This window comes from Homalodisca vitripennis, chromosome 7 (assembly GCF_021130785.1).
Source record: "Homalodisca vitripennis isolate AUS2020 chromosome 7, UT_GWSS_2.1, whole genome shotgun sequence".
Classification (NCBI taxonomy): domain Eukaryota; kingdom Metazoa; phylum Arthropoda; class Insecta; order Hemiptera; family Cicadellidae; genus Homalodisca; species Homalodisca vitripennis.
In genome coordinates this window covers 12,311,952-12,335,981 of record NC_060213.1, presented here as the reverse complement: position 1 = coordinate 12,335,981, position 24,030 = coordinate 12,311,952, and positions in this window count along the sequence as shown.

The following is a 24,030-nucleotide window of genomic DNA, read 5'->3' as shown; positions in this document are numbered from 1 at the left end:
TATATTATATTTCCATTATGAATCGAAACTTTGATGATAAACTTAACATTTATGTGTTAAGAATTCATGAAACACCTATTGATAAGACTCACTGAACAAAGGAAAGGCACATGCACTACACTGCACGAAACTATTAGTAAAGAAAGACTAGGAAGTATGCTACAGTTTAGGTTATCGTGGATATTGTGTTTTAGTCATGTCGTTCAATATACAGTTTACTTACTCTGTGTCGAGTAACTCGTCAGTTTATATTATTCTTATGTTGTAACGTAACCTATATTGTGTATCATAATCTTATTTTCTGAATTAAAACATACCATTGTCATTTGTTAGGTCAATAGTATATAGTTACGGAGTAAATCGCGAATTTACATAAAGGAATGTATAGGGAATGATATGTTACTAAATGATTCCCTAATTAAGAAATTAAAGATATGTAATTAGTCAAAATAATAGTATTGTATTTACAGAGAGAAGATGATAACTAACTTTATAATAATGACCAAAACAAAACAGTTGGTCTATATCTTTTACAATACTAAAATAAATTATATTTTTAAATCAGCTGACCAGCTGACACTACATGAGCCCCCTAGGGAGACTGGAAGTCAGGGAGCAAGCCGTAAACGCACATTGCGACGAAATCTGGTAGCGCACTCTGGTGTTGCGTTGTCCGGGTCTGCAGCAGGTGTACCGATGCTGGGTGCCGGTGTGTGGGCGCTTCTTGGTTGAAGCTGTGGGGAAGGGTCAGGTAGAATGTAAGCAGGCTTCACTCTGTCAATGCTTACTTTAGAGCTTCTATCTGCGATCTGGATGGTCATAGTTTTGTCGTTACGGCTGAGCACTTTGTGAGGTCCGCTGTAGGGAAGTTGCAGGGCTCGACGCACAGTATCGTCACGTAAGAAAACATGAGTGCATGTTGATAATTCCTGGAAGACAAATGTCTGAGGTTTGCTGTGAGCTGAGCCAGAGACAGGTTGAAGGCGAGATGTTTGACGTTGCAGCCTGACAACAAGGTCAGAGATGTCTTCACTGCGTCCCAACCCTGGAGGGCTGGCAAGGAGTGATCCAGGTAGACGTAAGGGTTCTCCGTATACCAGTTCAGCAGAGGACGTTGTTAAATCTTCTCTGTATACGTTTCGGATACCAAGCAGAACTAGAGGGAGGGCTTGGAGCCAGCTTGATTCCGGGTGACAGATGATGGCCGCTTTTAGATGACGGTGAAAACGTTCGACCATACCATTGGCTTGTGGGTGATAACTGGTGGTCCGTAGACGTTCAATCCCAAATGTAGAGGTGAGACGTTTGAAAAGTTCAGATTCGAATTGACGACCTTGATCCGTTGTGATACGTTCTGGGCATCCAAAACGGGATATCCAACAGTTCACCAAAGCTTCGGCGACTTCCTCAGCAGTGATTTGCTGAAGTGGGTGAACTTCTGGCCATCTGGTAAACCTGTCAATAACGGTCAAACAGTATCGGTACGGGCCAGCTGGTGGGAGTGGTCCAATTATGTCTACATGAATGTGACGAAAACGAGCAGATGGTGGATTGACTGTTCCAAGTGGACTGTGAACGTGGCGTGAAACTTTGGCACGTTGGCAGAGCTGACAAGTTTGGGCCCAAGTGCGGCAATCTCGCTGAATATTAGGCCAAACAAAACGTTGAGATATGAGGCGAGCTGAAGCTTTGATGCCGGGATGACTTAAGTTGTGTAGAGAGTCAAAAACCAGTCGTCTGAGAGGAGCAGGTACAAATGGTCGGAGTGAAGGATTAGAAGTGTCACAGAAGAGGTCAACGTTTGAACCAGGGACTGTGATTCCCTTGAGCTTCAATGCTGTGTCACGGTTCAAAAGATCTTGAAGTTCAGCGTCCTCTCGTTGAGCCTGTGAAAGAGTACAGTGGTCGACAGTTGTGATTCCTGAAATGGCATCGACACGTGAGAAAGTATCGGCAACGATGTTTGCAGATCCAGATATGTGCTGAATGTCAGTAGTGAATTGGGCAATAAATGATAGTTGATTGACTTGAACAGGAGGAAGTTTATCCTTTCTCTGTTGGAAAGCAAATGTCAATGGTTTATGATCAGTGAATATAGTACAACGTTGAGCTTCTAAAATGTGTCTAAAATGATGTACTGATGAGTAGACGGCATAGAGTTCACGGTAGTAGGCGGGCCACTCTATTTGTCTTGCAGTAAGCTTTTGAGAAAAGAAAGCAAGTGGTTGCCATTCATTCTTGACGAGTTGTTGAAGGCATGCCCCAACAGATGAGGTGCTGGCGTCAGTGAAAAGTCCGAGTGGAGCGTTTGGGTCAGGGTGATTGAGCAGAGTTGCTTGAGAGAGATTCTCCTTGCAATTGATGAAGGCCTGTTCTAACTCGGTGGTCCAGGTTATCTTCTGATTTCCTTTGAGGCCTGCAAGAGCAGAGTGAAGTGGTGCTTGGTGTTGAGATGCAGAAGGAATGAATCTTCTATAAAAATTAATCATGCCCAGAAAACGACGTAGTCCTTTGGCAGTTTCCGGGCGAGCGAAGTTCTGAAGAGCGGTGATACGATCGGGAAGAGGTCTAGTACCACTGGCAGATACTTCGTAGCCTAGAAAGGTAACTATTAGATATCCAAGGACACATTTGTTAGCGTTGACAAGGATTCCATAGTCTGTGAGTCTTTGGAAAAGGATACGGAGGTGATCTTGATGTTGTTCGGATGTTTGTGAGAAAATAAGTATGTCATCAACGTATGGGAAACAAAAATCAAGTCCTGAAACCACTTCGTCGATAAATCTCTGAAATGTCTGTCCAGCATTTCTGAGTCCAAACCCCATGAAGGGAAATTCGAACAAACCGAAAGGTGTGGTTATGGCCGTCTTAGGGATGTCGTCAGGGTTTACTGGTATTTGGGTGTAAGCTTTTACTAGATCAATGACCGAAAATGTTGTGCACCCACGAATTTGATGATTGAAGTCATGAATGTGACGTACCGGATAGCTGTCAGGAATGGTTATAGCGTTTAGAGCACGGTAGTCACCACACGGTCGCCACCCATCAGTCTTCTTAGGAACTAAGTGCAGAGGAGACGACCAAGGTCCATCAGAGCGTCGGGCAGTCCCTTCTTGGACCATACTATCGAATTCGGCTTTGGCGATTTTAAAGCGATCAGGTGCAAGACGGCGAGGTCGGCAAGAGATTGGAGGGCCAGGCGTCGTCTTGATGAAGTGTAACGTATTATGCTTCACCTCACGAGGCGTTCCAGCCGGACGAGTGAGGGTAGGAAACTCAGCAAGCACAGCGTGGAATAGAGAGGACTCGGTGAGGGTCTTCACACTAGGAACAGAGGCATCAGAAATTTGACATCTTACTGTTAAATTAGTTGTTGAGTCAATCAAGCGTTGATTGCGACAGTCAGGAAGAAGTCCGTAGTGAGCAAGAAAATCAGATCCAATGATGGGCATGGTGACATCAGCGATGATGAATTTCCATGCAAAGATGCGTCGCAAACCTAGATTTAGACCAAAATTTCTAAAACCATAGGTGTGAATTTGTGATGAGTTCGCTGCAACCAAGTCGTAGTCCACGCGTTGTGGTCTGTTTTGTAGTAGGTGACGTGGGTAGCAGCAGAAATCAGAACCAGTGTCTATGAGAAATTTAGTACCAGTAACCCGGTCACTGATGAGAAGGCGTCGTCCTCCAGTTGAGCAGCCAGTAGACGCCATTATTGACTGCTGTTGGAGTTTAAAGAAAATTTACATGGCTTGATACATTTATTAGCTTTTTTACCATATTTAAAATGATACCAACATATATCGGAGGAGCTAGATAATGATTTAGAACCATCCTGGCCGTGTAAGTCTGAGCGAGATCCAGCATGATGAGCTGAGAGTGCTGTCTCGATCTGAGAAATCCTATCCGTCAATTCCTTTATGACCAAGGTGAGTTCTGAGTCAATATTTACAGTTTTACGGTTGAGAGAACACACTGTAGATGGCAAAGTAAATACACTTACAATCGGAGTTGCGGTGCTTTGAACTGTACTCAAAGGGATTGATGGGCTTACCTCAAATATCTTATCAGCAACATGAGCTAGTTGCTCTAGTGACTGTTCTTGAGGTTGTGCCTGCAGTATTGCTTGGACTTGGCATGGTAGGCGAGTGATCCATAGTTGACGAATAAGATCCTCATGTACTGGAGTGTTACCGGAAAGTGATAGTAGATGACGAAGGAATTGAGATGGTTTACGAGATCCCATTTCTTCCTCCGTCAGAATTTGTTTTAGTCGTTGATTGGTACTGAGAGAGAGCCTTTGGATAAGTTCGGTTTTGAGACGCGTGTAAGGGTTGGCTACAGGAGGAGCTTTAATTATATCCCTTACCTCATGAGCGTAGCGACCTTCTAGCTGACTTACAGCGTATGCAAATCTTGTATTCTCCTGTGTAACATGGGCGATGGTAAACTGAGCTTCGACTTGTGCAAACCATAGTTCCACATCTTCGGGCCAAAAGGGTGGAAGTTTGACACTTACCCGATTGACGACACGTTGGGGAGAGTCTGCAGTTTGTATATCAGTTTCCGCATGTTCATTGTCCTGGTTAGCAGGATGGTGAATCTCTTCAGCATTGTTTTCTTGCTGACCTTGAAGATGACGTTGCAGATCTTCAACTTGAGTCCGCAAAATGTCATTTTGCCTTTGCAAATCTTCCATTGAATGTGAATAAAAGCGGGTCATGAATAATTTGTCCTCTTTTTCGGGGTCACCAATATAGGGAATGATATGTTACTAAATAATTCCCTAATTAAGAAATTAAAGATATGTAATTAGTCAAAATAATAGTATTGTATTTAAAGAGAGAAGATGATAACTAACTTTATAATAATGACCAAAACAAAACAGTTGGTCTATATCTTTTACAATACTAAAATAAATTATATTTTTAAATCAGCTGACCAGCTGACACTACAAATGTATCACTTTTAGTGTCCCAATTGTTTAAACCTATTAATATTTCTAACCGATTTATATTCATATACCTATTTATAAATATTGTTACCAAATTCAACTAGTTATACAGCGGTAAAACTACTGTTATTAGCTTTAATTTTAAAAAATGAGTGAGCTAGCATTTACTGCGCTAAAGATCCTGACCACAATATAGAAGCTCAGTATTCCAGACGCAGACAGAAGCCGCTTATGAAATATGGTGGAGAGCTGTCCAATAGACGTGTGTTTCTCGTCATATATATTCATTCCTTGTTACTTTTTTCGTATTTCGTTACTTTTGAAGCCATTCAAATTTCAAATGAAAATACTATCTCGAATACCATAAACAAATCTATTAATTCATATTATGAATGCTTTGTTTGACTGGTTTTTTCCGGACACACCATCGTTGTGTAATACAAAATGTACAACTTTATTTAAATAATATTTATAATTATACAATAAAATTTCACTGAATCTTTTGTATCTCAGAACGATATTAAATTTCCCAAAACCCCTATATCCTTTATATAATAAATGTTCCTATGACTGTTTAGGGAGCACTAAAATATTAATATAATTCCATTAATCTAATGTGTTAAAAGTAAATATTGAAAATCAAACAGAAAGGGATTATAACCGTTCTAAAATCTCTATAATATGTTTTTAGAGTGCAATATTCTATCCATAAAATAAAACAATCTCCTTTTCATATAAAAAGTATTGAATGAAAAATAACTAAATATTAATAAATTTTAACAACATTTTCAAATCTAACATTAAAGGTCTATGAAAATTCCTTCAAATTTAAGAAAATTCTTTTGAACAGCTTACAAATCTTTAAGTTTTTTGTATATGACTTTTATACATATACAAAGTATACATATGACTTCTCTTTCTAAAGAAAGATGGGATTTTCTAAATTCATTTCAACCTGTAGAGCAGCAGTTTAGATTGTTTAACGACACTCTAAATTTCCACATAACATTTGCTGCCCTACAAAAATTATCAATGTTTGCGAAAAAACTTTCAAAAATAACTGGATCACACCGGGTATCTTAGTTTTTAGAGAAAAACTAAAATTTTTCTCCGAAATTTACAAAAACACTTCAAACGAACAATTAAAATAATAATAAAACGAAAATTCATAAATCAGTCAAAATTAAAATTGGGTCTAGGCTTGTGGACGATGAAACGAAGATTGCCGATCAGTTTAATAACTTTATTGCATCCGTTGCTGATGGGCGGGGTCCTCGGCCATCTGAACCTTAAGTACGCCCCTTGCAGAGACAGAGCCCTACATCGTCAATGGTGTTGGCGCCCGTCGTTGAAGATGAGCTTCACTAAATTATTCAGCAGCTCCCAGCCAAAAAATCAAACGACCTCAATATAATGTCTCCATGGCTCATAAAAAAAATGCTGCAAGCATTTAGTGAGACCCTTAACCCAATTAGTAAATTATTCATTCCAAAAAGGAGTGTTTCTCTCTCTCCTGAAAATTGATAGAGTTATTCCTATTTTTAAGAAAGGCGACCCAGCTTCAATTACTAATTATCGGCCTGTCTCAATTTTGCCAGTGATAAGCAAAATTTTTGAAAAGCTATTTCTTATAACAATGCTTCACTTTTTGGACAGATACAATCAGCTCTCAAGTGAACAATTTGTTTTCAGAAAGGGCAAATCGACAACAGACGCAGTTGTGAGTCTTGTCGATATGATTGTAGAGGGAATTGAATGTCGAAACCACACAATAAGTGTGTTTTTAGACCTGTCCAAAGCATTCGACTGCGTAGATCACGGTACACTGTTTGACAAACTTGAGTCCCACGGCATTCGAGGCGTGCCTCTTAAATGGTTTAGCTCGTTCTTAAGTCAGAGACCCCAAGTTGTCCAAATATCAAATAAATCATCCAAACCAATAGACCTGAGATATGGAGTCCCTCAAGGGTCTATCCTCAGTCCTGTGCTTTTCCTGCTTTACGTGAACGATATAAAATCATCGCTTCTGCATGGAAAATTGGTGCAGTTTGCCGATGATACGACTCTCTTTTTCAGTGCAATGTCAAGCGTAGTTTTGGAACAACAGACTTTTGTTGACATCAACAACTGTGTCCAATACTTCCACAGCCTCAATCTAACAACAAACTCTTCAAAAACCAACGTTTTAAATTTTGCCTTGCGCACTGCGGGCAACCAGTGTGAGCCGGCCATTTTGTTAGATGACTCCACACTGGAAGAAGTCTGCTCTTCCAAATTCCTAGGAATGCACCTCGATCGAGGGCTGACTTGGAATGAGCACATTGACCATGTTTGCGCAAAAGTCTGCTCAGGCATTTTTGTTTTGAGATCTTTAGCCAAATACTGTCCGAGTCAGGTAATGATTACGGCGTATTACGGCTTGATTTACCCCTATCTTGCCTACGGAGTGGTTCTTTGGGGAGCTTGCGCAAACACTCAGTTTCAAAGAGCATTCAGACTCCAAAAAAAGCAATTAGAGTAATCGCCAAAATCAAATATAGAGAGTCGTGCAGGGACGCTTTCAAGAAATTGCAGCTGTTGACTCTGCCGTGCCTCTACATTTTGGAAACAACTTTGTTTTGTATGAGTAAATGTGCCTTAACCAGAGGCCAAGACATACACATGTATGAGACGCGTGGCAGAGCAAACTACCGGACTGGGAGAAACAGAACGGTGGTTTATGAACGCCTACCCTCGCAAGCGGATGTGCATTTCCTCAACAGACTGCCCAATTTAATTTAACATACCCCAACGCCTAAGGCGTTAAAGACTCGCCTCAAACGCTTCTTGGTGTCTCAGGCATTCTATAATGCGGGTGAGTTTTTGGCATTCGACTGGGAGACCGCCCAATTAGAAGACTGACTCTGCTGTACTAAGTGGGCTGCATTGGCGAAGAATGAAAGAGGCGTGATTGTAAAATTATAAGTATATAGGTTTATTGTGTGTATGAATGCCTGGAATTTTATAAACCCCGTATTGACGTTTGTCATACTGTGTATATACAATTTCGCTGCAATAAAAAATATTTTGATTTTGTATACAAAAAATTTTTTTATTAAATAATCATATTTGATCTGTAGAAATAAAAAAATGATATGCTCCTTCTAAATTTTTTTACGATTAAAAACCTTTTCAAAGAAAGCCTTTATAAGTAAATATCATAACCTTTCAATACCTATTAAAAGATTATTTGGCATTATTTTTATCTGCTTTAAATGAAAAATAACATTATTTTCATTTTGTTTAATCAGAAAATAATTATAACACATATATTGTAGGGCAAATATGTAAATTTTTTGTGAAATATATTGTTAAGTAATTACAAAAAACACTACAAAAAGAAAATACGTATTAATTTTGTGTGCTGCCTTGTAATTATTATCATAAGTTTCACTATATTGTATCGTATAGTAATGTATTTAATAGAACCCAGTTCATCACACTGTATTAATTTGTTTAGTCTATTTGTAATCGTGAACATTTATTAATCATATAGTACTAAATATTAAAAAACAAAAATACTTTTAAAAAGTGCTTAAAATTATTAATTGTTCTACAGCGCAAAATAGATGCCGAGTATGTTAATTCAAGGTCCATTCCATTAATTACGGAGCCCGTTTGGCACTCTCATAAATGAATTGATGCTGTACGCCCGATCCATTTATACACAGAAAGTAAAATTGAATTTATTTAAATTTTAATATATTTTTAACTCTTATATTACTGTCACGTTTCCTAATTATTATATCGGTTTCCTAGCTTGATAAACGGAAAGAATTGGCTGTACCTCCAAATTACTTTATCATAAATGTTATAGATTAAAACATTTAGGTTAGAATCTTTTTTAAAAGTGTTTCTGAATTAGAATGTATACTTCGTACAAACAATTTATTACATTTCAGTTTTTTTATTTTTATTAAACTATTTCTATTTATGATCCAAGTTTTATGATCAAATTGAAAAGACAAGGTATTTCCTTCTCCTCTGTATGAATAAAGGCCTTCAGAATGAGCCGGTGAACTTATGAATAGAGAAGTTACAAACCAAGTTACCGAGCCAGCGATCCGCCCTAAGGTGCCTTACTGCTTTTAATATTTGCTGCAGAAAGGGAACCTGTGCGATTGGCTTACCACAGTGTACCTAGCCCTGTCTGCCACCCTAGAGTCAAGTCCCAGGATACATAGACATTGCTTTTCGTTGAAAATACAGTATATGAATATTGTATATAAATTAGAATTGTTGATACGCACACTCAGTAGTTTTCTTTTTCACTTTATCTAGAATGCTCGGGAATCATTTGCTTACCACAAATAAAAAAAACTTAGAAGCATTTCAAGTCAATGAATAACGAAGTAAATATCCAAACCAAGTTTATATTTTTAGCTAATTCCACAAATGCTAATACGAAGTAGGTGTTTTATTTACTATAACTAACTTGAAAGTATAATTAAATATGGTGTTTTCAAGTTAACCTGATTTTATACATGTAATATAAATTGTTATTACCAACAGGTTAATTTTCATATGTGCATCTTACGCAGGAAATAGAAACAGCAGCATTTAATGTTGCAAATTAAGCAATATATGTATATTTACGTTTAATATATTATGCATTTTGTGATTTTTTATATCTAATTTCGTGTACATGTACTCAGAACTTTTAAACTTTTGTACCGGTTCAATGACCAGTTCAAGTAATATAAGACAAATCTCTCACCACAGGACCACTAAAATTAGGGGTTTCGTCTTCGCGTGAAATTTTTGCATAGTGATAGTGATATTCCTATTGCTTACCATACAGATTCAACTATCCGGTAGGTAAGGGAAACAAGTATTTAATACACACACTATATCGTTGTTTGCTTTTTGGACAAAAATAAAAATGGCGCAAAAGATATTCGGGTAGGTAATTACGTGTGTTAAATCCGACACAAACTACATTATTTAATGGTCTATGCTATTTAGGAAATTGGTGCTTGCAAAAAAAATTTTATAATCTGTCGTACATTAGCTTCTCAATTATTTTAAAGTATCATGATCAATATTGGACGATAACGATTACATTTTAAGTCTGAGCCACTTCTAAAAATACGTGCTTCAATTGCATTTTTGAGTATTGAGGGAAAGAGTATATACGTATTAATATATTACCTATATACCTATGTACCAATATTACCTTACTTAATAGTACAAAATAAAACATCGTATATTGAACATGATTTTTTGAGCAAGCACAAACTAATTGCTTTATTCTAGGTGAAGTATTGATTTTCTGATATTTTATAATTAATTTACATTTACAAGGTAAAACTGAATCAAGGATCGTTGATTAAACCTCGTTTTTAATTGATAAATAATTTTAATGTTGCAAACCATCAAAGTTGCTACGCCAATTTGAATTCATTTCAATACGTTTCAAACATTTAAAACTGTGTATTTTATTCATTTGCCAAAAGTTTACTATTACTAACTATGCTTCTCTTTTTTCTAACTTTATTAAATTTTTAATTTTTTCTTTGATGTGTTACGTTAGTTGTTTTTGAATTATTCTTACACTGTTCTAACCTTTGCTTAGAATAGTTATCCTTTGTCAATTTTATTTTATTTCTAAGCTTATTTATAATGTTGTTATTCCTTATAATTATAAAATCAGGATGATTCTAGGCAAATGTTAGTGTTATAAGTAAAAGCTTTTTGTAGATACCGCAGGATAAAAACTTAATTTGATAAGTGTACAAATAATCAGATACCTTTAGAAAAATAAAATATACTAGTAAACCCAATAAAAAATCGTTGGATATTTTTAAAGCTACATTAACATTTGAGCTTTCTAAACTTACCTGTAAATTTTTCATCATCAAAGATGTAGAATCTGTTTCATCAATAAGAAGTAGTTCGAATAGCAATTCCTTTATATTCGTAAACCTAAATTAATAATTGCGCTTTCTAATATTAACTCTAAATTGTTCATCATCAAAGGTGTGATACGTTTAACGTCAATGAGAGCTAGTTCCAATACCAAATCGTTGGATATTCTTCAAGCTAAATTAATAATTGCGCTTTCTAACATTAACTCTAAATTGTTCATCATCAAAGGTGTGATACTGTTAACGTCAATGAGAGCTAGTCCGAATACTAAATCATTGGATATTCTTCAAGCTAAATTAATAATTGCGCTTTCTAACATTAACTCTAAATTGTTCATCATCAAAGGTGTGATACTGTTTAACGTCAATGAGAGCTAGTTCCAATACCAAATCGTTGGATATTCTTCAAGCTAAATTAATAATTGCGCTTTCTAACATTAACTCTAAATTGTTCATCATCAAAGGTGTGATACTGTTTAACGTCAATGAGAGCTAGTTCCAATACCAAATCGTTGGATATTCTTCAAGCTAAATTAATAATTGCGCTTTCTAACATTAACTCTAAATTGTTCATCATCAAAGGTGTGATACTGTTAACGTCAATGAGAGCTAGTCCGAATACTAAATCATTGGATATTCTTCAAGCTAAATTAATAATTGCGCTTTCTAACATTAACTCTAAATTGTTCATCATCAAAGGTGTGATACTGTTAACGTCAATGAGAGCTAGTCCGAATACTAAATCATTGGATATTCTTCAAGCTAAATTAATAATTGCGCTTTCTAACATTAACTCTAAATTGTTCATCATCAAAGGTGTGATACTGTTAACATCAATGAGAGCTAGTCCGAATACTAAATCATTGGATATTCTTCAAGCTAAATTAATAATTGCGCTTTCTAACATTAACTCTAAATTGTTCATCATCAAAGGTGTGATACTGATAACGTCAATGAGAGCTAGTCCGAATACTAAATCATTGGATATTCTTCAAGCTAAATTAATAATTGCGCTTTCTAACATTAACTCTAAATTGTTCATCATCAAAGGTGTGATACGTTTAACGTCAATGAGAGCTAGTTCCAATACCAAATCGTTGGATATTCTTCAAGCTAAATTAATAATTGCGCTTTCTAACATTAACTCTAAATTGTTCATCATCAAAGGTGTGATACTGTTAACGTCAATGAGAGCTAGTCCGAATACTAAATCATTGGATATTCTTCAAGCTAAATTAATAATTGCGCTTTCTAACATTAACTCTAAATTGTTCATCATCAAGGGTCAAAGAGAGCTGTGATACTGATAAACGTCAATGAGAGCTAGTCGCCGAATACTAAATCATTGGATATTCTTCAAGCTAAATTAATAATTGCGCTTTCTAACATTAACTCTAAATTGTTCATCATCAAAGGTGTGATACTGATAACGTCAATGAGAGCTAGTCCGAATACTAAATCATTGGATATTCTTCAAGCTAAATTAATAATTGCGCTTTCTAACATTAACTCTAAATTGTTCATCATCAAAGGTGTGATACGTTTAACGTCAATGAGAGCTAGTTTCCAATACCAAATCGTTGGATATTCTTCAAGCTAAATTAATAATTGCGCTTTCTAACATTAACTCTAAATTGTTCATCATCAAAGGTGTAATATTGTTAACGTCAATGAGAGCTAGTCCGAACACCAAATCGTTGGATATTCTTGCAAGCTAAATTAACAATTAAGCTTTCCAAACCTTAACTATAAATTGTTCATCTACAAAGCTGTAAATTATTAACATAGATGAGAGGCAGTTCCTTAAGGTCCGAAACAGTACAGGCTTGCACTTCGTTTATATTAACATGCAACCTATGATATTAACATCATATGTAGTGTAACTAAATATGCACTAATCAGTTTATTAAAACAGTTTCATTTGCACATTAAATATTTAGGCCTATGGAAAAAAAATATGTTTGCATATCATCTGCATACAACAGAGCAATTTATAACATAAGAACAGCATCGCAGTGCAGACAGTGTGGATCCCTGTGGATCACCGGAAATCTGTGGGATGGATCCTTTTAGAGTTACTATAGTTTCAAATCATGTCCGCGCCCCTTTTATTCTTATCTTTACTGTACCAAGTTTCCTCATATTTCTGTTTTATTCAATTATTTCAAATGGCAGTTTCCCATTAGGTCCTGCAGAACAAAGCTAAACAGGGAATCACCGTCAGTTTCTTTTTTCAAAAAGGGGACAAGTTTTTGATTTCTCATACTTTCGTTACTTATTCAAGGTTTTCATTAACCTTGGTTTCCATTAAAAAGATAATAAAGCTAAGAGTCATGTACCTTTAAAAACGACTGTTCAGTATCTGCAAGTAGCAAGTACACCAGTTCCATTAAGGATGACTATGACTTAACAGCCTTTAAATGTCAACTATCTTTATTAAGCCTTGTACGGTCTACTAGACCTTATTGCCTAAATTCATGTTGGAAGTATAAAACTGATCGGTTTTATCAAGGGGGGGTATGTATATTATTATCAAACTTAAAATACTAAAACTAATGCTAATTGTAAAAAATTCCTTATGGGAATAGCAAATGTAATGGTTTTATTAAGGTAGACCAATAATTTCGGCCAATATAACTACAAATAACTTTATGAGGCCTTGTACGGTCTACTCGTCTTTATTACCTCAATTCATTGTGGAAGAAACAAAATGGAGTGTTTCATTAAGGTGTACATATGAATTAATGGCCAAACAATGTTATTTATCTTCCTGAAGCCTTGTAAGGTCTACTCGTCCTTATCGCTTAAATACATTGGGGAAATAGAAAATTTAACGGTTTCATTAACGTGGATCTTTAACGTGGCCAAACAAAAGACGTTAATCCCTTGCACAGTCTCTACTCGTACTTCTTGTCTAAATTCTTCTCGGACGCATAAACGGTAATGAACATAGGGAACGGTTTCATTAGGGTGTAACCATTTCAATGGTTAATCAAACGCCAATATCTCTGTCTATCGTTGGGTGGATGAGTTTTTTTTTAGTTAGAGAGAGAAAGATGAGAGAGAGAGAGAGAGAGAGAGAGAGAGGAGATGAGAGAGAGAGAGAGAGAGAGAGAGAGAGAGAGAGAGAGAGAGAGAGAGGAGAGAGAGGGATAGAGAGAGAAATTTGTAGTGTCGTTTGTCGTTTATTAAATAATTGATGCTTTCATACCTTAATTTATATTACCTAAAAGTATTGTTCCTATGTAATATCGATATTTTTATTTATTTATTTTTCTCTTGTAACCGCATAATTGTTGTTAAAACTTTTATGTTGTATACAGCTTTATCATTTTTGTCCGTCATAGGTTATATACATATTTTTATTGTAGGGGCGACAGTAACTGCAATGTAAGGAAGAGAGTTGTTAAATATTTTTTACGTTACAGTGAATTATAAACGAAGTGTTGTGCCACTTCCGGTACAATGTCCAGCCACCGACTAAAATATTTTATTATCCTTTTTCTCTCATATTATTTTTTTAAACGAAAGGGAGTTTACCTAATTCTTCTCTTCATTCTACCATTTGTTTTTACTTGTAAGTCAGAAGTTATCCATTATAATAAAATCTTTATGTACAAATACAATGATGCTTATGTTTGAGTTAAGCTTAGAAATATTTAATGTTAAAATAGATGTGGAGTATTAATCTGTATAAAAGTGTAATATAATCTGAAAACCTACTTCAAACAAAAAATCCAGTATTAGAAATTAATTTAATGTTCTGGTTCTTCATTGTTGTTTCATACAGCAATTGTTATGCAACGTTTCTCCGTTGTACGTCCGATGGTTTTTCGAGATAATGAGCGGAGACGTCCACGTGGATAAGACAAAACACACACGCACACACACACATACACACACACACACACCACACACACACACACACACACACACACACACACACACACACAAATGGACGCACGCAGACACACATACACACACACAATGGACGCAAGCAGACACGCAAACACAGCCTTAAAATATTCAGTCTTACAACAGTTACTATGGGAGTTATTTGTACGAGTATATTTTTTATCTTAATGCACAAATTTCTTCTAAAAACTTCGCTATTCTATTCAACTTTGAATTTCTCCTATAACGTTCTCAGTTTTATTAGTGAAACAATTCATAATTCTTTGGATAATCACCTGTATCAAAAATCATTAAAATTGTCTTTAATAATTTTTATATAAATCCTTCATCATTTCAACGTAATAACTATTTGTATCCACGTAATATTATATTCAATTTTGGATCATATTTCTTCATTTTATCGTAATAAAACTCATTCATTAACAATGTTTATAGATCAAAAGCTTTAAAATCCAATATAAATTTGTTTGTTAAATTTAACTTTCTGCCTATACATATAACTCGCAATACAATTTTTATCATATGTCTTTTTTTTATCAAATGCTTCAGCATTTGAAGCGTTTGTATTCTGGGCTAGTTTTTAGAATTCCTCATTTCCAAGTTTGATATCGCATCTGTTTCGGATATTTTGCATAGATTGTAAAAATCTGTTTTTTTAATTACTTTCATTCTCATATTTGCAATAAAATCGATGTAACCTTTCATAAAAGTTTTCTGATCATATGAGAGATGACTCGATTAGCCTGTTTCAAAATCATTCCTTGTTTTTAATAATATTTCAAATTTCTATAATGAATAACATATTAATTTTTTTAAGAGTTATACACAACTTGTTTTCGTGTAAATTTGTAGAATGTTCCTTTTATTTCCAAAACTCCGATCCCTCTCAGAAATAACGAAACTTATTATTCTACAACAACAATTCATTGTAAACAGTTTTGGGGTTAGTTAAGTTAAAATCAAAAAGCTCATCAGTTTAATTTTTACATTAACCTAAGTTGCAAACTCAAGCCATCTTTGAACGGCTGTCATTTTTGACTCGGTTATCCGTTTGAGGTCGAGTTTGCGGCTCTGTACTCTAATAATAAAGACCTTTTATTTTGATATGCATATCAACCTATGCTTACATTTAAGATTTTCTTCTGACTCCTGGCGGGCCGCCCCCCCTGAAGAAGTTAGCGGATCACTGATACGTGATAAAAAATAGATTTTTACGTCCAGTAACTTTGTGTAAGGTTTTGTAGCTCTATTTTAAATATTTAGAAAAATATTTAACTGGCCCGGGACTTTTTGGACACCCTTGTATACATATATAATACGAATATTTAGTATCAGAACACTCAGTTGTCTTACTTGTGTTTTTTTATTTTTTTTCATTCAGCTATATATTTATTCTTGTTACAAACTATTTACTTATTAGTTTTTATCTGAAAAATTGTTAATAAGCATTATTTTAATTAAACTTATTGATTGATGTTTCCCATTGATTATCTCTCTTTTTCATCAGAATGCATTTAGTACTACTACATTCTCACTCTCATGTCTTAAAAGCAGTAATATGCATGCAGTATACGTCAAAGCAGTCGTCTCCTTTGAATAACTGCAATAACAACAACTTTAGCTTTTCAAATTATTCAAATCAGATAAACACAAAAACACACTCTTGATTTATCAAAGGCCAGTAAACTAACATTGACTGTATGACCCAAATAAAACTGTTCCATGAATCACTTTGTTTAAGCAAGAACAATTTTTCGTAGGTTATCTAAGCGTTAATTTCAAACCTCTATCAAAGTGTCCTTTAATGATATTGGGGTTTCTTAGTCATATCCCCAACCTTTAGTAATATCAAATCGCTTATATTCTTTCCTCACTCCTTAAGATGGAAACAAATGAAACCAATGAATTATCAGTAACCTTTGTAGACACATGGTTTCGAATTTGTATAATCTATCCTATTACTTGTTAATTTGTATAATCTTATACTATTTACTTGTTAATTTGTATAATCTATCCTATTCACTTGTTAATTTGTATAATCAATCCTATTTTACTTGTTAATTTGTATAATCAATCCTATTTACCTGTTAATTTGTGTAATCTATCCTATATACTTGTTAATTTGTATAATCTATCCTATATACTTGTTAATTTGTATAATCTATCCTATATACTTGTTTAATTTGTATAATCTTATCCTATATACTTGTTAATTTGTATATTCTATCCTATATACTTGTTAATTTGTATAATCTATCCTATATACTTGTTAATTTGTATAATATATCCTATATACTTGTTAATTTAAGTCCACCTATACGTGTTACATTGAATGTTTTTCCACCTAAAGTTTTTTAATGTTCCTTAAAGCTAATACAATACTAACAAAGTACGAATTCATTTGCTTCAAATTTGAAACAGCTGCCGGGATATAATGCAGGTTACAATAGTAGCTTTGGTTTTGTCGTTTATTGGTAGTGGTTAACACAAATTTATATAACAATGGGCCGCAATAAAATACAGTGTGCTTTTACGTAACAGCTGTATGTGTAGCAAAATACACCCAGAAATTGTAATACATTTTCTGAAAGTGAGTACATTTTTGAGTGTATATTATTTAAAAACAAATTTTAATAATTTATATTTATCGTTTTTTATGATGAAAGTATTTAAAATTTAGCTAAGTTAATAATGACTTGTGTCTTCAATACTGTAATTGATTTCTTTGAAAGTTCCTTTTATTTATACCTTTGTTCCTTTTATTTATACCTTTACGTTAGTAACATTTTGTATAAGCGACAACATTAGCCCTTACATACTAAACAGAACGTTAATTAATTTTTAAAGGCAACATGTTTGTTTAGATATGTTATAGGTTTAGGTAAAATAAAAAACACAGATACTACATAACCTCTTTTCGAACCTCTTTTAAAAATGGAAAATCAAACCTAATAGGTAGACAAAAATCTATGGTTGTGCTAAAAGCGTTACGCTGATTTGACAAGTACCTAATTATAACAATTTCAACAACAACAAAATAAAAAATACTAAAACATGCATTTAATAAAAGTATATCGATATATTATAAACTGAAAATAAAGAACACAAGCCATAAGTGCTTGTACCAATCAACCACTTTTCAGTGGCTTACAGTATAATCAGTGGCCTGCAGTATATGGTGGCCTACAGAATATTAAGTGGTCTACATTATACCCAGTGTCCTACAGTGTATGGTGGACTTCATGACAGGGAATTGAAGACGAATATAGAAATATAGGAAAGTTGCCCTTTCTGGTTTATGTTAGATTAGCCATTTTCAACATCACAATTTTACTCACGAATATGGTTTCTAGGGAGTGTTGTTCCAGGATAATGCTTATTCGTTAGAGTTGTCAAAAATGTAAGAATAATATGCTGATAAAAGCACATTATAACTCAAGAAGTAATGCTCAAAGTAGTTTGAGTTGGTTGTCAGCAACAAAAAATTACAGACATTGAAACTTAAACATAATCCTAAAGCTCTGCATTAAGCTACATAATTAAAACTTAAATTATGTTGCATTTGTTGTCAACAAATACAAATTACATATACGAAAACTTAAAAATATTTCTTTAGGTCTGCATTAAACTCAATAGTTAAAGTTTAAATTAGCTGGCGTTTCTTTTCAAGAAAAATAAATTAAATACATCGAAACATTAAGTATTCCTGCAGAGCTGTATTAAATCAAAATAGTGTTATTTTAGGAATATTTTTAGATGCAAATGACCTTCTACAAATAAGGTTCCTCTTATTTGTTTTATTATAGTCATCAGGAAATTGTTCAACCTAAGGTACATTTGTGTTATGTTCTTTATATTTCCTTTTTCCTTCGCACTTTAAAACATTAAGTTAAAATCAAATAAAGTAATCTTCTAGTTAATTTAAACATTTACAGTTATTTAATATACATTGAATACTTACATACAAATTCATTATTAATTTTAACTATCAGATCATTATCGCAAAGGTTGAATCCCTATGTGTGAACACCCTCTGTACTTGAACTTGAAGTTGATTATTATTAGATTTCCGAGAGATGACTAGTTCGGCAGAACGCAATTAGAGAAGTATCCGGTTACCTTGACACGGACAAAACCCAAAAGTAAGATGTTTTTAGTGATTATTTTTTAATAAAGTTGACTGAACAAACCAATTTTGAAGCATTTCGAATGATTAAAATAAATGTAAGTTAAATCATGAGTTCATATGAAGCAGTGTTTATTCATCTTATTTAATTATTGCTACCTTAAAGAATCAATTAAGGGGTTGGTAACTAAAACATTGTTGACGTTTGAATACATTCAATGTTTTATATATATATATATATATATATATATATATATATATATATATAAGAGACTCATAAAAAACATAGGTGTTGTGTGAATATACAAGCTTAAAAATGTCCTTGCAAATTAATATGTATTGCCAGCACAGTGACATTTTAGATTTGACGGTTAGCTTTCAAAGGATATTACACATATCCATGTAAAAAACAAATTTCTAAATTAAAAAGGGATTGAGATTGTAACGAGTGAAACAGCCCAGCAGTCACAGGTTTATTTATTGTCTATAGTCACAAATTACGCGCTCAATTTCTGCCTAAATGTCCGCAAATTAACTTTCAAATGTGTATAAATAAGACAAATACAAAATCCCTATCGGGGATTTTTACATTTATCAACCTTAGATAATACGTTTCATTGATGAACTTCCAATAGGGAATTGTATTAAGAATTTAGCACTCCCTGTTTCATTTAAAGTAAACCAATTACATAATCTGTATTTTTCTATGTTTTGTTATAATTGATAGACAAAGAGTGTTATTAAAGGATTTCTTTACAGGTCAAATTGATTTCATTATACTATTAAGTAGTATGTTATAACACAGTGATTATGTTACATTTATGATTCAAATGGTTTTAATTCATGTTAATACAAACATAATACTATTTCACACAGTTGGATTGGAAGGGAATCACATGTAGCCAAATTGGTTCAACAGGAATAACGTCATATTTTGGAGACATAGTCGTTTACTTTTGTTATTTAAACACCACTACAAAACACAATAAACAGAAATGAGGATGTATCATGTGACAAGCTATCTCGAGATAGATCTCACTGTAGACTTAAAAATTTAAAGACAAGAAAGAGTTCCGTGCTGGTGAATGTCCAACCGTAGGATTTAGCTGAGCGTCATTGAACACTAAATCACAGAAGTCTAACACAATTTCTCTTTTGTCTATATCTTCATTGATATCTTCAATATCAGTCAGAACTGTAAGCTCTCAACATGATAGTATCATTGTTGCGGATACCTAAAGTTTCGTCTCTCAGCTGAGATATCAACTATTCTATGGCGTATTTAACACAGCCGTTTGGGTTTGTCATAATTTATTAGCTTCTTTACATTTATTATTACAATACAACTAAAATAAGGTAATTTATAACGCAGTGTAAGAGTGATATACAGCGTAAATCAGGACCTTAATATTTTATTTTGTAACTAAATTACTCTGCAACATTGCTAACACATTTTGAATTGTCATCAACAGTGTGGAATCGTAAGTGTTGTGAAACATTATATTGTTTCTTATATTCGTAAAAAATTACATAAACAAATATACAGTTTTATTCTGAAGCATTTTCTGATGGAATTTAGGAAGAGAAATTACAAGAGAGCATTAATTGTAAAAAAAGTGTAAATTTTATTTACACGGTTTTACAAAATAAAATTATTCATTACATTACTATTACAGGAAAAATAAATATTTTAAACAGTATATAAACACTACATACGTAGAATTTATAGCAAAAAAATTTAAATTAAATTAAAACAGTAGGTTTTTGTATGTGCAGTGATAAGTCTTTGAAATATCAAACAACAATGATGAGTAAAATAATTAAATGATACATTGAGTTTAATCCATTCATTGAGGATCAAAAGATCAGACGAGATAGTGTCACCTGTGGTTCACCTCTGGATGATCAATAACTACTCCCTCCCACACCCCCTCAACATACTCACAATGCATGTGTGTGCGTTCACGTGTGTGTGTGTGTGTGTGTGTGTGTGTGTGTGTGGTTATTTTAAGGCGGACTCTACTCTTGTTTGAAGGTAAAACATAAAATGTAACCCATCGTTCTCTACGAAACATCGGCCGACGAAAAGTGTATGGCAAGTTACTAAATAATAAAATAAATTACTTTGCCTATGGTAATCTGTACATGACATAAACAATTGAAATAAGTGCTTGACGTGGAAGGATATATGTCAAATACCTGATTAAAGAAGAAACCTTAGTTCTTTGATTGAATATTTGAAGTGTTAACGTTGTTTCCCATTAATTTTGCCTTCAAATTTCAGAAGTTTTTTGTGGGTAGCATATACGTTTGACGGATCTATGTCCTGATAAAAGAGTATTTGAGGTAAGATAGTTCGTCAAACGATTTTTAAACATGTTTTTATTTACAAGAGCTGTCAAGGAAGGAGGATTATATCCCTCAGTTACCGTATAGAGTTAACCTACTTCAGTGACTGCAGTTCATAAATTCCCATTTACAACTTACCGTAAAAATGTTTCTTTGACAATGAATGATCTCTTTTTGAGCCTTAAAAACCAGTTTAAATTCTATGTAAAAATGGAAGCAATTTCGATTTTTATCATACTTCTTTGTGGCTATTAATAAAGCTACTCATTCTTGATAATTCTAAATAAAGTATTACTTTGGTATTTTTAGAACTGTAAAGAAAATTCAATTATATTTTCCACCTCCTTTTCTACTGAGTGAATGCAAAATTAATACCACCTACAGCCTTTATGCTACTGGAACATAATTCGGCTGGCCATGGAGTGTCAGAATTGTAAGCAAGCGAATACACCGTTTGCGCTGCAATCCCTCTTATATCTGAACTATACTCTGGATTAGTATTATAGTTATTTATAAATGTATTGATATTATATTATAAGTTAATAGCTTATATATAATAGTTTATATATTAATAAAAAAAAACCATCATTAGTAACAGGAATTTTTATATTATACACCAGAACATTAGAAGTGTGAGAGCGAATTTTGATTCATTATTGGTAGAGCTGGCTGCGGGAGATGAACTGCCTAAAGTATAATCCTGACTGAGATATTTAGATAAATTTCTGAATATCATATGTATTAGATTAAATATCACACGCTATATTTAAAAACAAATAAAGATTATACTTCTGGCGGCGTGGCTATATACGTGCATTGCAATGGCAATACTGTAACATCGACACCCGTAGTATTTATCACAGCGGATGTGTTGCTGGTTTCCGGTAATGTTTTAGTTATCGATTTTAATATCTTCGCCGTCTATAGACGATAACATTATTAAATTGACGCATTTAATAGAGAGTTGAAGTTATATTTTTCTAAAAACACGCGTTTTATAAAAAAAATGCAGTTTTATCGGTGATATGAATATTAATTTATTGGAAGACAGTTACATGGTTAGTGAATATAAATTAATCTTAGCATCTAGTGGATTTGAATCTTAGGTTAATGAGGCAACGAGGGTTACTGAAAGATCGAAGACATGTATAGATCACGTGTATTCTAGAGTGGCGAGCAAAAACAGGTTAGAAGTTGTAGCATCGGTGATCGATGTTCGCTTGACTGATCATGGTATGATAGCGGTGACGGTGCGTGTGCTGGGGGAGACTGTGTGTCGGTCACCAACAATCAGAGCCGGTCCCGCAGTCACTGCCGCAGCTCGTCCTACCTACCGAGTAGACTATGACCGTTTGGGCAGACATCTCGAAACTGTGGACTGAGCTGATGTCTATGGTCAACGGAATGCCTCCATGCGCTTTTAGCAAGTTAATTGAAATTTTACAATTGAATATTTTGTTGTGTAAAGAAGAGATAAAACAGAAATTTAAACAATTTAAAAATTAAAACAATAGATAAGCGATTGTATTTGTACACGTATTCGCGTTAAAACATTTTCTGTACAGTAAAACAAAAATATATCCTAATAATGAAAATATCACTAAACAGCTTATATAAGTTTTAGAAATAAATTACATGCAGACATAAGAGAACTTAAAAATAATTACTACAAAAATGTATCTGAAATGAATAAGAAAACTAAAAAAACTAGGAAAATACTTAATGAAGTAACTGGACAAAAGGGAAAACATCATTACTAATATATGATTGGAAGTGGAAAATATTGTTAAGAAACATTCTTTAGAAATTTCAAATATATTTAATCAAACTTTTTAACTATTGACGATAAATTGAGTGTGAAAAATATAAAACCCAATAGGTTTGATTCACTTGAATCAAAGGGTATATTTACAAAATTCTCTTTAAGAGATTCAATGCTTTTAGGTCCTGTGTTGATGTTGAATTAGAATCATCAATACAATCATTGGGGAATGGAATATCTTCTAGATTAGTTGATGACAATAAAAAAGTAAAATCACTAATATTTCAATTATTACTATAAACTGTTCATTGGAATTTTGAAACTGGTGCCTTTCCAGAGAGACTTGAAGAGTCAGTAGTGAGTCCTTTATATAAGACAGGTTCGCGTAAAAATTGCAGGTCGATATCCTTGTTATCATCATTCTCTAGTGTTGATGAAGAATAAAATAATATTTTACCTTGATTCGTTAAGTTTTTTCAGTAAAAATCAATATGGTTTTCGACATGGATTAAATACGGAACTGGGTCTATACAACTTTATGGATAAAGTTTTTGAAGGGATTAATAGGGGAAAAAGTGTTAGTGGTTTATTTTTAGATATTACTAAAGCTTTTTATACCGTCAATCACAAAATTCAGTTGAAAATTAGCATGATTGTGGTATAAGAGGAATTGTGCTTAAATGGTTTCCTAGTTACCTAACGGGAAGAAAGCAGTGTGTAAGAGTTAATGGCTTCCTTAGTGGATTTTGAAATGTTAATTATGGTGTACCACAAGGCTCTGTATTGGGAGCATTATTATTCCTAACATATATGTTGTTGTTTTTATATATATATATATATATATATATATATATATATATATATATATATATATATATTATTTTTAGTATATTACTAAACAATTAAAACAAAGTGTTTTTAAAACATTGGCACTATATTTCGGTGAAAACCGTCTTCAGGTGCAAAAATTTTATAAAAATATTTAAAAAAATATATATAGCCTATATAGATATATATA